Source organism: Pygoscelis adeliae, unplaced genomic scaffold (genome assembly GCF_000699105.1).
Source record: "Pygoscelis adeliae isolate BGI_AS28 unplaced genomic scaffold, ASM69910v1 Scaffold66, whole genome shotgun sequence".
NCBI classification, from domain to species: domain Eukaryota; kingdom Metazoa; phylum Chordata; class Aves; order Sphenisciformes; family Spheniscidae; genus Pygoscelis; species Pygoscelis adeliae.
In genome coordinates, this window is record NW_008825167.1 from 3944597 (window position 1) to 3959314 (window position 14718).

Below are 14718 nucleotides of genomic sequence, written 5' to 3' on the forward strand. Positions count from 1 at the left end.
GGAAGACATCTAGTCCTGCAATAACTGGGTTTGGGGGAGTTGTTCTGTTTCGGTTTTTACACTACCCATGAAATCCACCTTGCCACTTCCAGCTCTACCATCCCATACTGTGCACACCATCACAGTGGAGTAAAGAAGGGAGTGTTAGGCAGTTGAGATGGCTACTGTCATATCCCTTAGAGCAATTTGTTGTTGAGTAAGAGTATTCTGGTGGATCCTGCAGTGTCCTAGTCTCTTATTACTCATAAAGATAAAATGGCACAAATTATTTCCAGTTTTTAACTATTGTTTCTGTTGGCAGTCTAGGAAATTGAAATTAGTTCTTTCTGTTTTGGCTTCCACCCGCATGTTGAAAGTTCTGCCTCTGTCTTCATGGCACATTGGTTAGTCACCGGCTTTTGAAATGGGAAAGTATTACAATGCTATTGCCCCTAGACTTTCCATCAGTTTTGCAAAATGAAGTTCACAGACATTGCTATATGCTGAACTTTTTGAGGTTCTCCCATAGCGTCAAGATTAATTCAGCTGGTAAATGTTTCATATGAACCTTTGCAAAGGTTAAGATTCTGATTTCAGAATACAAGTTACAGTAATTGGAATTTACCCTCTGAGTTATTGCTGTTCTCTTCTATGAAGGTGTAGACTTGTTTTCAGAAGTCAAAATATGCTTTTAAAATACCTTATTTTACTCCAACCCCACCCCTCAAAAAACCCCCACCAACTTTCTAATGCATATGGCAAACTTGAACAAAATAGTGCTAGCAAATTGTACTTTTATTTTCTTACAGACGAAAAAAAATCATTACTATCTGCATGTAAACAAGCATTGTAACAGTCTGATTATGATTATTGCTCTTCATTGCTTAACTTCTGTCTGCATCTTATTGTTTTTCCCTCCTTCATCTTAATCCATTTATCTCATTTTCATGTTACATCTTTCTTATTAAGAACATGAGAGATTGCAATGAGAGATTACGCACTGCTACTTTCTCCATGTCAGTGTAGTGACCAACATCATAGTACTCATAGTACTGGCTGAATGCTAAATTACTTATCAAACCTGTGCTCCTAGTGAACGACTACTGTATATTCAGTTGCTACCTTCCAATTTTTATATCAACTAAGGCAAAAGTCCCACAGATGACAGCCTCATTCACTATGCATCCCTGCTTCATCCCTCGAGTGCTGTCCATCCGACACAAAATGCGATTAAGTAATAAAAAACTGTATCAAAATGCATACACGCAGGGGGGTACAGGGAATTCAAAATGCACAGTCAGTGTTAATTCTAGCATTTCTTCGTTTTTCAGTGCTTGACTTTGCAGACTTAATGACCTCTTAACAGAGATTTTGCATGTAACTTGCTATATTTGTTAAAAAGTAAATTGAAAGAAACTCAGAACGGCTATCATGGGGGGACAGTATAGAGGCCCATGCAGCTACTGTTTAGAGGGGTCTGGTCAACAGTTCAGACCTCTTCCTATTCAGCTAACAAGATTCATAAGCAGTAGAAGTTGTAAATTGTCACCCTTTATGAATATCAGCCACAAGAGGAAGGTATGGCATGTATTTTGCAGGGATTCCTATATAGTATTTGCTGATAGGAAATACTTACACTATGTAAGAACTGCAGTTTTTACTCCAGATTTTCTGTATATTAGTCACCTCTTCCTTTTGTGCCAACTCAGGTACTCTAAGCTCCATGGGTCTTCTCTCTATCTCCTGAACTCCTGAGTTCCTGTTCTGCTCCCTAACATGTACGATTATTAATTTTAAGAGTATTAAACATAAGAGTAGTAATTTTAATGTGATTTTCCTCTGCTCTCTAATATTTTAATCTGACCATGACTATGCATGCCAGGGGTGCAGTCCGCCTCTGACTTCAAAGGTGTGTGACAGGGGCTAAGACCAGACTCAAAATTACCGGTATAGGTGACAATCAGTATATGAATATATAGAAATAGGCAGGAAGGTACTTAAAGTCCTGGCTTTATTTGCAGAAGTGTTACGGTAAAGTGGAATGTGATGAACATCACAGTATGAAATGAACATCAGTATGAAATATATAATAAATCTTAATATTGTTAAGGACTATGGTGGGACTGCTGAGGCTTTAGAGGAGTTCATAATCCAAGAAAAACACACCTACGTGCATTGTAGTGGCAATGTTGCAAGCATCAGTATACAACATGTCAGAGAGATTTGGGCATAAGGTGAAATAATTTTTGTCTTTTTCAAAATAATTATATAATCCTTGTATTCATCATAATCCATGCTATATTTACATGTATTAAAAAGAGAAAATGTTTATATTTCATGCCCTTCTAAATGCGTTTGAATTATTTTCCTACTTTTTCATTCTGCCTTTGAAGCACAATTTCTGACCCTGCTGTCCAGTAGAATTATAGTTTAAATGAAAACCCTGGTAATTTTTCATGGATCCCTGCAGGCTTTCACTTAGAACTGTACGTCAGTGCACAATGCAAGGTGCAACGGCTGTGTAGTCAGTCCATCAGCACACAGTGACATTGGAAACTGGTTTTATTTTTAAGCTCTTTTTTAAACAGATGATTATACTTGATTTAGAATCTATTGAATCAATGATTGTAAACAATATCAGAATTTTCTCTGAAAATAGTCTGTAACTTACTGAGGAGCACGATAAACGCCTGCATGAGTATGCAATAGTCTGAAACTCCTAGAGGAAGAGGTGTGGCTTGGCAGAATAGCATTAAAAGAAAATTAAATCTAATTTCAATAATTATGTCAACAAAATATTTGTTGAATGTAGATATAGCCTTTCACCGAAGTAATCTAAAATGTTGAGGGAGAAAAAAGCCTTTTTTGTTAAAATAAATATTGTTTTCCTGACCTAGGTCTTGCTTTGTAGATTTTGAAGTATGTAATAGCCCTCAGGGGAGACAGCGCTGTTCTTGAAATGTGTGAGTCTGAGGCCTGTAGTGATGTTGAAAGGAATGACAGACAGATGCCTCTTTGTACATTTGAGTGTAATGCTGTTTAAAAGAAAATGCAATGATTAAATGGTCCCTGGTTGTCTTTTTGACATATTCAGATTGTAGTCAGCCCTGCAGGGAGATTTAGCTGTCTATTCTGTGAGACAGAAGACTGGGAACTATACAGAAGTTAGCAGAAGCCATAGATGAAATTTGCCTCTTCAATTACATGATAAGTTCTGTTCAAAAGAAAATATTGCGTTCCATTTTCACTTTTAAATGTGAAGTTTCCTTTCTGTTCCCATCCTGTCAGGCTCTGCTGATAACCTCCCAGCTGGAGGCTGTTATCAATAGGAAGGAGGTCAAAAACACTGATCCCAGAAATGGGCAAAAGCTTGGGACACTAAAGATGTGAAATTAAATCTAATTCAAGAAGGATGTTTACAATGTAATGAGTCCTGGAGGTTAAACTTGGGTACAAAATACTTACATTTCTAATATGAGTATGTTTGAGTGAGGAAGTTTTCATAATGGTGAGAATTATTCTGTACTGTTTCTAGACTTGCTCTAGTGAAGACTCAGCACACTTGCCTCCTACACAGGAGTACAAAGGCAGCACAAAATTAGCATCTCTGCATGTTGTAATGATGATGCAATGCTTCAAAGGCATTGTAATAACAGAAGTATTATCTACATTTCCTTTATGTACATTGTATGTTAGTTGTGCATTAATTGGCTGAAGAATTTGCATGCATTTCTGCCGTGGTGTTGTGAACATGATGGTTCCTTAAACATTTATTGCTTCTATGAAGATACATAAATAACTTGCTCCCAATAACTTTTTCCCTTTCAGGAAAGCTGCATTTAAGAGGTGCATATCTTGGGGTAACTCCTGATATGGCAACAGCGAACAGAATGTATGAAAGATATTGTCTGGTTTTAATTTTATATGCCTATTTTTAAGACTAAAGAAGAGTGAATGGGACATCTGTCTCAGAAAGTCCCTAAGCTGCTCACCGTTGTGGTCTGGATAGTTCTACATGGGGAAGTATTGCTAAAACCTTGCTCTGTTCTTGTATTCTCACTCTAAGCAGCTGCTGCCTAGTTAGGTGCATACATACTAATTTTTTTTTGTTTCTCAAGGTCACAGTAGATATGTATGTAGAACAATATGTACTTGCTTATGTACTTAAAGGAACAGAAATTTGATTGTAAAGTTAAAAATATTTCTATCTTTAATCTTTTAAAGGAATGTTTCTTTATAATTTTCTACATCATCGTTCATTGATGACAAGAGTTAATATTCCTAACAGAACCGTAGATAGATATATTTCTTTCTCAAATATGCCAAAATCACCAGTGTAGTTTAAAGGTTTATGTGTTTTAGCTCAAGTTGTATAGAGAATTTCCTCACTTCATAGATGAAATTTTACATAGTGACCACAGTGACAGCATTGTCTGCAGGGGCAAAGAGAAAATACTCCACTAATGAAGAAAACATTGAGTTATAAGAACAGTTAAGGGCGGGATGGAAGAAAGACCATTAGTAAACTTACAAAGAAATTTGGGTTGTGTCTCACCATTCAGTAGAATTGCATCAGTCACCATTCACATCCCTGTTACCTAATACTTCATGATTGATTCACCCCATTTAACCTATCATCTTCAACATTTGACTCAACTGACTTTTTGGTGCTTTATACAGCAGACGTGTGAGGCACAGGAACAAATCAAAGTGAGAAAAATCTTTCAAAGTGGTTTCTCTTAGCCAAGATTGTCAGCTGAGCTTTTTTTTAACGCACAGAGGCTAAACTGATGGTGAGGTGGGATTTTTCTGCGTTAATTATAAGGCAGGTTAAATAGTGTCTGTTTTAGAATGGGTACAGTCTTTAGCTTGTTGGCAAGCAGAGGGGTTCCAATTCTGCCTGTAAATGAAAGGAACTAGTGTTTGCCAATTAAATCAAGCAGCTGTTTCACAGACAGTATTGCTAATAGCTACCAACTAAACTCCAAGCCATTACTCTGGATTGTTTAATGAACTGCTTTTAATACATAGTAAATGCTAACCTCTGTATCTCAATTTATTGAGCAAGAAGGGAGGGATATTTAAAGGCACATCTCCCTTCAAACTTCTATAGCGTCATAGGAAGAGTCTGTGCCAATGACGCACAGGAATTTGAGACTTTTTATTTACACTATATAAATTTATAAGAATCCTGGAAAGGATTGTTTTTGACGGCGTGTGACAAAAATCACCATGATCTGATGCTATATAGTGATTGTATTTTTCTTTCTTAAGGAGATATTGTAGGCATGTTATGTAAACTTGCAGCTTGTATTCTTCAATATTAACTGCACAAGACTGATGATAAAATCAAAATGCATCTTTCATTGGACATACCAATGTATGTAGCAGTTTTGGGTGGTAAAATTAATAAAGGTATTGAAAACAATATATGGTTTTCACCTAGAAACATTCAAAACTTAGGAATTCTATCCTGAGGGGAGAGAGAGAGATACACACACATATATTTATTTTTATTTTTTCCCACAAGGCATAATCTCTGGTATTGGTTCTCCATTGCTCAGAAGGCCTTCTCTACATCAGCTCTTCTCTGAAAATAAGTGTAAGGAAATGAGGCATCAAAGCTCTCTCTGCTTCAAACGCTAGAAGTAACTGGTTCAGTGCTCTGCAAAACAAAGTTTTCTGTGTAGACATACATTATTCCAAAGCTAACTCACTTAATACTGCTGTTCCTAATAACAATCTTTTTGCTTCTCAGCTGATGGCTTTTTAAGATTTCAGCGTATCAGGTTACAATGAGTCACCATCTTCCAACCCTAAATACAGTTGCCTGTATGTCTGCAGATATTTTTCTAGCGGTAAGTGTAGAACTTCTGAAATGTCTTAGAATGGGAGTATTCCAGCTTGCTAAGCTTCAACTGTCCAGAAAATAACAAAAAATGTCTTGAGACAAAGTGGTAAAAATGAGTTTATAATTTGAATCATAACTGTTCAGGGAAACAGGAGACTGAGCTTCAGCACAAAGAGGAAGTAGACAGAATGTGAAAGCAGGGAGAGGTTACCCAAGAAAGAGTATAGAGACACTGGGCATGCAAGGACGGAGTTAGGAAAGCCAGAAATTCTACTAGTCATGAAACTAGGAAGGGATGTGAAGGGCGATACAAATTGCCTCTGTTAAGTAAGTTAGCTGCAAGAGAAAGGTGGAGGAAAATGTGAGCTTGTTGTTCAATGGTGGCAGATGACTTGGTGATGAAGGACATGGAAAAGGTTGATCGGTTGCCCTATGGGGAGAGGCTGTGGGATCAAGGCTTGTTCAGCCTGGGGAAGATTTGGCCCAAGAGGTGATATGGGTTTTGTCCACAGCTTTCTGATGGGACTGTGTGGAGAAGATAAAGACAGACCCTTCTCAGAGGTGCACAGGAGGCAATGGACATAAGCTGAAACACAAGAACTTTAGAGAAGATACAAGGAGCAATGGTGATTTGTGTTGTTAGCGTGTTTGTATTTGTTTTACTGTTTTTGCCAAGATGGTTGTTAAATACAGGCACGGGTTGTTCAATTTGTTGAATCTCCATCCTTGGAAATACTCGGAACCTGTGTGGATATGGCCTTGAGCAACCTCAGCAGCCTTGGAGCAAGGAGATGACTTAAACGACCTCTAGAGATCCCTTCTAACCTAAATTATGATTTTGTGATTATATGTCTAGTAACACGGCCTTACTAAATCCTTTTAAAACTATGGACATTCTTCTCTTAGAGCCTCCTATCTTCTAATCAAAGTTGTCCTCTGAACTGATTCAAAAAGAATGCCAATGAGAATGGTCTGGTTATAGCGGGTGGTGTTGGAGCATTCAGACTTAATTTCAGTGTGTTTTCTCGTACCAGTGCCTATTACACCTGCAGATACAGGCTGGTTTGGTTTTTTCCTTAAGTTTCTTAAGAGAATTTCTGAGTTGGTGAAACTGCATACAGAGAGAGCATCCCTAGCCCACACCTTAATTCTAATGCTGTATTAAAAAGGTCTAAATATCTTTGTATTGATCCCGCCTGCATTTTACAGACACTGTTACATCAACTTAAGCTGCAGTTAGTCTTGCTTGCTATATTTCTATGGCTAAGCTTTGTCTTAACCATGAATCTAGAAGTAAATGGCATTTTTACTGTCTCAATTTTGAAACTCAAACAATCAAGAGAGTGAAAAATACAAAAAGCTTTCATTTTTTTCCTTCTTGTTATCTAGGTCTTGTGTATCCATTAAGTGCTGCAGACGATGAAAAATATAAATATTTCCTAGAAGCCACCTCATTTTTTTCCTTATTTCCAGCTAACATCTGTCTTTAAAAAGGGAGAAAAAAAAAAAGACAAGGAAGAAATAATTAAGGAAATTTCCATAGACCTGTTGCAATCAGCATTCTCTGTGCTTTTTCTGTTACTGTTTTATGAATAAATCAGACTAGAGAAATTATATTTATAATAATAGGGTGTGGGGGGAAACAACCACAAAACCAAACACACAAAAAACAGAGACGCAAACTTCTGACTTTACAGATGGCTGTTTTTCTTAATTATATGGATAATAGTTTAGAAATACCTAATTGGTCATGCTTGACAAGTAATAACAGTTTTTCCAAGATAAACAAATGTTCACATTTTTCATACTTAATCAGGGAGTTTATGTGCAAAACTGACCAAATGTATCATCTATTCTAAGCCTCCTATGTTATTTTGTAATAAACCACCATCTGTACTTTGATTTTACAGAATCTGTGTGTGATGACCACAGAATCTGACTATATGGCAGATGGGTTTGGTGAAGAAACTAAAAAATATAAAATAAAATTAAAAATTAAAATCTAATGTAAACTACAAAAGCTCACTTCATTAATTTAGAGATGTCCCCAAAGAAAGTTTATTTTGCTTTTATCTGGCAGGTAGTGCTCTGAACACTCAATAACTGTCTTACTCTTGCTTTCCTGTGTTTTCCAAACTCACAGACGTTACTTGATGGAATGTATTCAGCTTGTGATATTGTGTATTTGTTTCTGTGCTGTATGTTTGCATATTGGTGGTTTATTTTTCCGAGTTATTTAAGTTTTAGTGAATGAGCTTGTTCATTATGGTTAAGATATTAATTTGGTCATATGCTGAGAGCTTGGCAATTTAGATTTTTTTTTTCTAGTTACTTGTTTTATGAAACTTCATAACTCTTCAGGTTTTGTCTTAGTGAGTAAATATGCCTGAAATAACGATTTTTTACTAACTCTTTTGGTGAGCAGTTCTTCTTTCACACCAATAGTATTTCTGGCTTTTGTTACTTAGAACATTTTTGCAACATGCTACCGGATGGGGCTGTGCCCAAAAGGAGACCTGCAGCAGAGGAGGGTGTGGTACAGCTGTGTCCTGGCTCCCCACAGATCAAAGTGTGATCCTTCTCCCTTCCTCCTCAGAAGTGTGCCAGCCATGTCTCCAAGCCAGACTGGGCACGCACCATGCAATGAATCTGATTCTAACCATGTGCAATTTAAGAGCATTTAGGTAGGAAGGCAGTGAGGAATACTTCATGCAATCCAAAATCACACTTTTACCCTATTTCTCAATAACTTCTTCATTTAGAAAAATCTTAGATATCTCAAAGAAAATAATCTGAAAGACTACCTCCTCTCTACTCCCCCCCCCCCCCCCCCCCCCCCCACACACACACACACACACTTCTGCTGATCCCTACCCCAAATCCTGGAAAAATGGAGTATTATCAGTGAAACTGGGAGGATATTCAGCGGCAAGCTCTCAGCTACTCTGAAAAAACATATGGTGACCTGAAAGTCACTTATGCCATCTTTCTACACATTTTTTTCTAGCTTTTCTTCCTGATTATTCTCAGCTTAGCCTTTAAGGGTTGCTCTGTCTAAATGGTGCTCCTTAGGATGCCTTGAGCATGATGCAGTCCAGACCACTTTTACTATCTCCTCTTCATGCTTTCTGGGAGGACAGCTGACACTGGGACAGATGTTAACAAGATTCTATGTGATTAAAAATTGTGGTCAGCGGAGAGTCCCAAACAGGCATAATCTTGGCCTAAATGATCATGAGAATGTAATTTTTCTCTGCTGTCATGAGCTAATTTAAGCTGATTCAGATAGTGTGAAATGACAAGATTGGAGTGGAAAAGTATTTTACCATATTACCAGATTTAAAGCAACTTCCAATTTGGCTGAGCTTTGAGAAGCAGTCTATTTCCAGGCTACTGCAAGAGCATCTGCTCTTGCATCTCATGCCTTACAGATTTGCTATTTTAGTAATAGTGGGTGTGAAGAAGACAGGAAAACTGTCATTGAAGATATTCCCCAAATACTTATGACAATAGCTGGAGATGCTTTATTCTGTACTGTCATAGATTTTTCTTTTTCTCCCCCCCCCCTCTTCTTCCTTTGGTTGGTTGCTCTTTTGCTGTTAGAATTGGGTTGGGTTAGTTGGATATTCACAGCTCCAAATAATTGGTAGGGGTAATACCTGTTATTAGGGAACAGAAGAAGAAAGATTAATTACACTCACTAATTACTCCTCCTCGTGAGGGTTGCATGCCCTGCCTGAGCTGCAGGTGGGAATGCCCCGTTCTGAGGGACTGAGGGTGAAGCACCAGGAGAAGAAAAGTTCCTAGTATCTTTGTCCACCTGCACACTTTTTTCGGATTGCCCTGGGGCCAGGAGGCCTCTAAATCTTGGGAATGTAAAAACTTGAAAAGATTTGCTTCAGACACATGCTCATAAAAATAAAAATACATTTTCTGAACTTTATGAGCTTACTAAATGTTGAGAACTGGCTTGAACTAATTTTGTGAGAATAAGCTCTCTCCCAAAATCATTGGTACTTACCATTCCAGGTCATGCTGGCACAGCTACAGGCGTAAGTTTTGGTGTGATATTTCAGTGCTTTTACTTCCAATCTCAGCTTGATTCAGGGAGTATAAATGTATGCAAAATGGAAATTGACTGTTAAAAAAACTGTCTTGCTTTGCTCGTTTGTTTGAAAGCTTTTAAAGTTCAGTTTGGACTTGTTCCAATTTATGGGCTAGAATTTGTGTTGCTTTTTTACATACAAATCTGTATTTTTCTCCTTAACATATGGAATAAAAATAGAATTAAATATTATAAGAAAATATGCAACAGTATAAACACAGTATATATAAAAATAAAATATATAACAAAAATTAAAACCAAATACTTTATTCCTTATATGGAGCAAAAACCTTCTAGAATTTTAATTTTTTTGTGTGTATTGAACTTTCATAATGTGAAATTCAGTATTTCCCAAATCAAAAAAAGAAAAAAAAAAGTAGGAAATAAATACTAGCATAGTAGGAAAATAAAAGTAAGACGGAAAGAGAAAAATCCTATACAGATGATCTGTAATAAGCATATTGTAGACTGATTCGTATGTTGGCTGAAAGTCATTAAGATCATTGGCTTTTTCTTTACACATAAGGCTACTTGCAAAGAACTGTTGTAGATTTGAAATCCAAGTTCTGTGTTCATTGTATTCCATTAGTAACTTGAAAGGAGTTTAAACAATTTAATCTTGTAATTTTAAATCTTTGGGATTAGGCAAACTGTTCCCGAGTAGATTAAAACTATTGAATGTCATTTAGATATTTATCAAAGCTTGAAACGCTGAGGAAAGTGCCAGAGGACCAAGCAAAAGTACTGTTGTGCTAATATATGCTAGAAAAGCTTGAACACGATCAACTTGATAAAGATTGGACAGTTAGCCTGAATTGTTGGATAGCATTATGGAAGTGCTCTTTTTAGATGTAATAAGTAAAGGAAATTACTGTGATTAATATCTATCACAGTTTGGAAAGGTGATTTCTGTTTAACACATTTGTTAGTATTTTTTTGATGAGATTGTAAGTTGACAGACACAAATGTTGACTTCTGCAAGTCATTTGAGATTTGAGTTACTCTTGCATGACATTTTGATTAAAAGATTACCACTATAGAATATCAATATACCTACATTTAAGCGGATTTTTCATAGGTGGTATAACAGGAAATCTTCCTCCAGCAATGTGTTTCCAGTTAGATCCTTCAACAGTATATTCTTAGCCCCATTAAATCCAGTATCTTCCACACTGATTTATAAAATATATAAAAATAATTACACGTAATGTTCATCATCACATCAAAATTGGTGGGACAATGAACAAAAATAAGTATGTACAAGCTGAACTATATTATTTCATAATATAGACTCAATTAAACACTATGGCCAAACACAAAGTCATATATCTTAAAAAAAATGTAAGCAGTCATTTTTGTGTGATAGGGACAGTTATAAAATGGAAGTGATTTAGGGCATTATGTATTTATGTATATATATGTGTATGTGTATAATCATTATATATACATTTTATGAAGTAAGATGTAACTAACTCTGAACATAATCTTTAGGAGTCCAAACAGGGGCACGTCAAATGGAAGACAGCAGACAAAGATACTTCATTGTACATGACAGGTAAGACAATTACTAAAGAGTTCATGAACATCCAACATCCACAATTTTGAAATAACATTGCAAAATTAAAAACAGAACTCTAAAAAAAAAATCTTTAAAGGGGGGGGGGAACCTTAGTGCTTGTCTAAAGTGTTTCGATCTGTTTAGTATTGCAAAGAGTTTTGTTTAGCCTTGATCAGTGAGTACAAATGTTGGCATCCGTATGGATGGAAACTTCTTTAAGAAGTTTCTGAGAGTCAAGGGATGGGGTGCAGGGTAAGAAAAGACTTAACAAGGTCTGTAGATGATCCACTTTCTGGGAGATGATACTAGTCAAATTAAAACCAGAAATCGACAATTATTTTTCCATAGTGAGGAAAAGTAGTCTGGAATAAAACAGGGATGCATTGGAACATTTTTGAAGTCTTCAAGACCTTGCTTATTTCTAAAATATAGTCCCAAGGTGTAAAATATAAATTGTCAATTACACAGAAAATGTGTGATGCACCTGAGCAACGTTAAGACTTACAAGTCCCAACTGATGTATAGTCTGAGTTGGTAAAAAAAAACACCACAAAACCTCATAATGCAATTTTGTGAAAATATTAAATAAGAAAGAAGCACAGGTATTCTTAGAAGGTAAAGAAGGCATAATAGTTTTCTGTTTTTCTCATGAAGTTTGAAAAAATATTAAAAAAGTAACTTAGAATCACAAAGTGAAAGTACAACTACAGATCAGTATTGAAATTGTACTGAGCATAAGAAAAACCCATCTTTCTGCAAAGGAAGTAGTCTTGACCAAAAACACTCTAGGTTAGTTGTTGCAGTAAATTATATTCTGCAATGAGCAAGTATGAACTTGAAATGCATTTGTTTCCTTGAAGGGGGCTCTTAATTTCCAGTTTGTTGCTTGATAAAGCTATTTATACAAAAGTTCCTTTGTACTTATTTAGTCTGGTATATTCATTTGACAGAAATAAATAAGAGCTAGAATCTTTTAATGGCAAAGCACTTGAGACAAGTAATTTTGCCTCTAAGGGAAAATTTAGAAAGTGTATTCACAGACTCTTCTTCTCCTGCTGTCATTGCTTGATCCTAGCAGTCTTGAACAATAAGGGATGAGATCCTGAGCTGAGCTCCTCAGAGGTGCAGTATAAGTCCTACAGCACAGGGAGATGATGCAAGCCAAGGCTGTCAGTTGTATAGCAGGAGACCAGAACCCCACATACCTGCCTGAGACACTCATGAAGCTGACTTGAGCTGACAAGAAATCCAGCAGGGTTAAATATCCCAGAGTTCATCAGTAGCATTCAATTAAATCAACAAAATCCTCTTAAAAAAAAATAATTCTATTTTCTACAGAAAAGGTATACTACTTGCATTAGCTGCACCCTGGAACTGGGTAAAGTCCACATAAGATAAAGGCAAGTGAGATTTTCCTCATGGAGCATCTTCGTCCCTCAGTAAAATATGTTGACTGTAGTCCATGGCAGTTAAGCAGTCTTTGGCAGCTTTTCATCATTTCATGCATTTCATTGAAGGAAAGAGCAGCAGTTTCTGCCTCTTGCTTTGATCTAGTCATACTGGTCACACTATTATTCATATTACTATCCATAACTTTGTTTTATTTCTAAATATTTTAATTTATCTACAGAATCAGAAACCTCAAAGATGATAATGGCTCCCAAACTAGTCCATTGTTCAGTGTGACATAGAAGATCCAAAAAAAAAAAATCTCTGATCCAAATTTCATATAGCTGTGTACCAAAGCTAATAAACCCTGCCTTAAGTAGTAGAGGATTCTCAGCAGTGAGTTTCATCGTGTTTTGCGGTGAATAAGGAACTTGGTAGAGGATCCCAACACTATCTTCTCTCAATGGGTTATGCCTTCTGTTTTCACAGTAGAGGATAGAAGATGCACTTCAGGTATGCGAGTATTAATTATGTGGTTGCACCATGGATCTCATCTATAGTAGCTGCTGCTTCTCGTATTTGTCTGTGAAAAGGGTTAATGGTACAAGCTTTGTAGGTTACCTCTATTTTAAGGGTTGCCATATTACGTTCCTGATTTTCCCCACTCTGACAAAAGCTGTTCCAGATTAAGATGTCTTTACATGTTAATATACCTTAAATACCAGCCTCTCCTGCCGTTAGCGTTCATCTGATAGTGTTCCAACTGTTGTTTTCTGGCTGAGAGATTTTCCTGTGCTTCTTAAAGCCCACCATATAGCGTACCATGAGAATATGCCTTAAAGTGCCTCCCTTATTTGAATGTTAAAATTATACAAGCTGACAGATGCCATTATTTCCTAATTCTTATTTCTGTAGAGAGTAAATAATAAATCAGTAGACATCCCTGGCAGATTTTTAGTGGTACATATATATTGTCATCAAAGTTTCACTGAGTTCACTGGAGCAATGATAACCTACCCAGATGATGATCTGTTCCTGTTAACGGAAACATGACAGGCTACTGCAACTGATATGTTCATTTTTCTATTGCTGTTCTGAGCAAACATGACTTACAAGAACTTGGGGAGAAAAGGTTCCTTAGGTCAAGTACAGCTATTTGTTACGGTGGAATTCAGTTGCTTAAGCATAGAAGTGTAGTGAGTGACATTGTAGGTGTCCTGGTATGTCCAAGACATCCATGTCAGTCTGGCCAAAGTGTCACAGGGCTGACAAGGAACCTGCATCCTTTTAGCAGGGTACATAAAGCCCAAGCAGAATACACTCTAGGATATCTGAAACAACAATAAATGTTTCCCAGGTTAAGTGCTCGAGCCTCACTGCCCAAGCCACAGAAGGCAAAGGCAGGGACTGGGAGAATGAAGAGCGACCCACTGTGGGAGAACATCAGGTTCAAGACCATCTAAGACACCTGAAGGTGCACAAGTCCATGGGACCCAATGAGATCCATCCGTGGGTCCTGAGGGAACTGGAAGATGAAGTTGCTAAGCCACTATCCATCGTATTTGAGAAGTTGTGGCAGTGTGGTGAAGTTCCCACTGATTGGAAAGGGGGAAACATAACCCCTGTTTTTAGAAAGGGAAAAAAGGAAGACCCAGGGAACTACAGGCCAGTCAGTCTCACCCCCATGCCTGGGATGATCATGGAACAATTCCTCCTGGAAGCTATGTTAAGGCACATGGAGGACAGGGAGGTGATTTGAGACAGCCAGCATAGCTTCAGCAAGGGCAAGTCCTGCCTGACTAACCTAGTGGCCTTCTGTGATGGAGTGACTACATC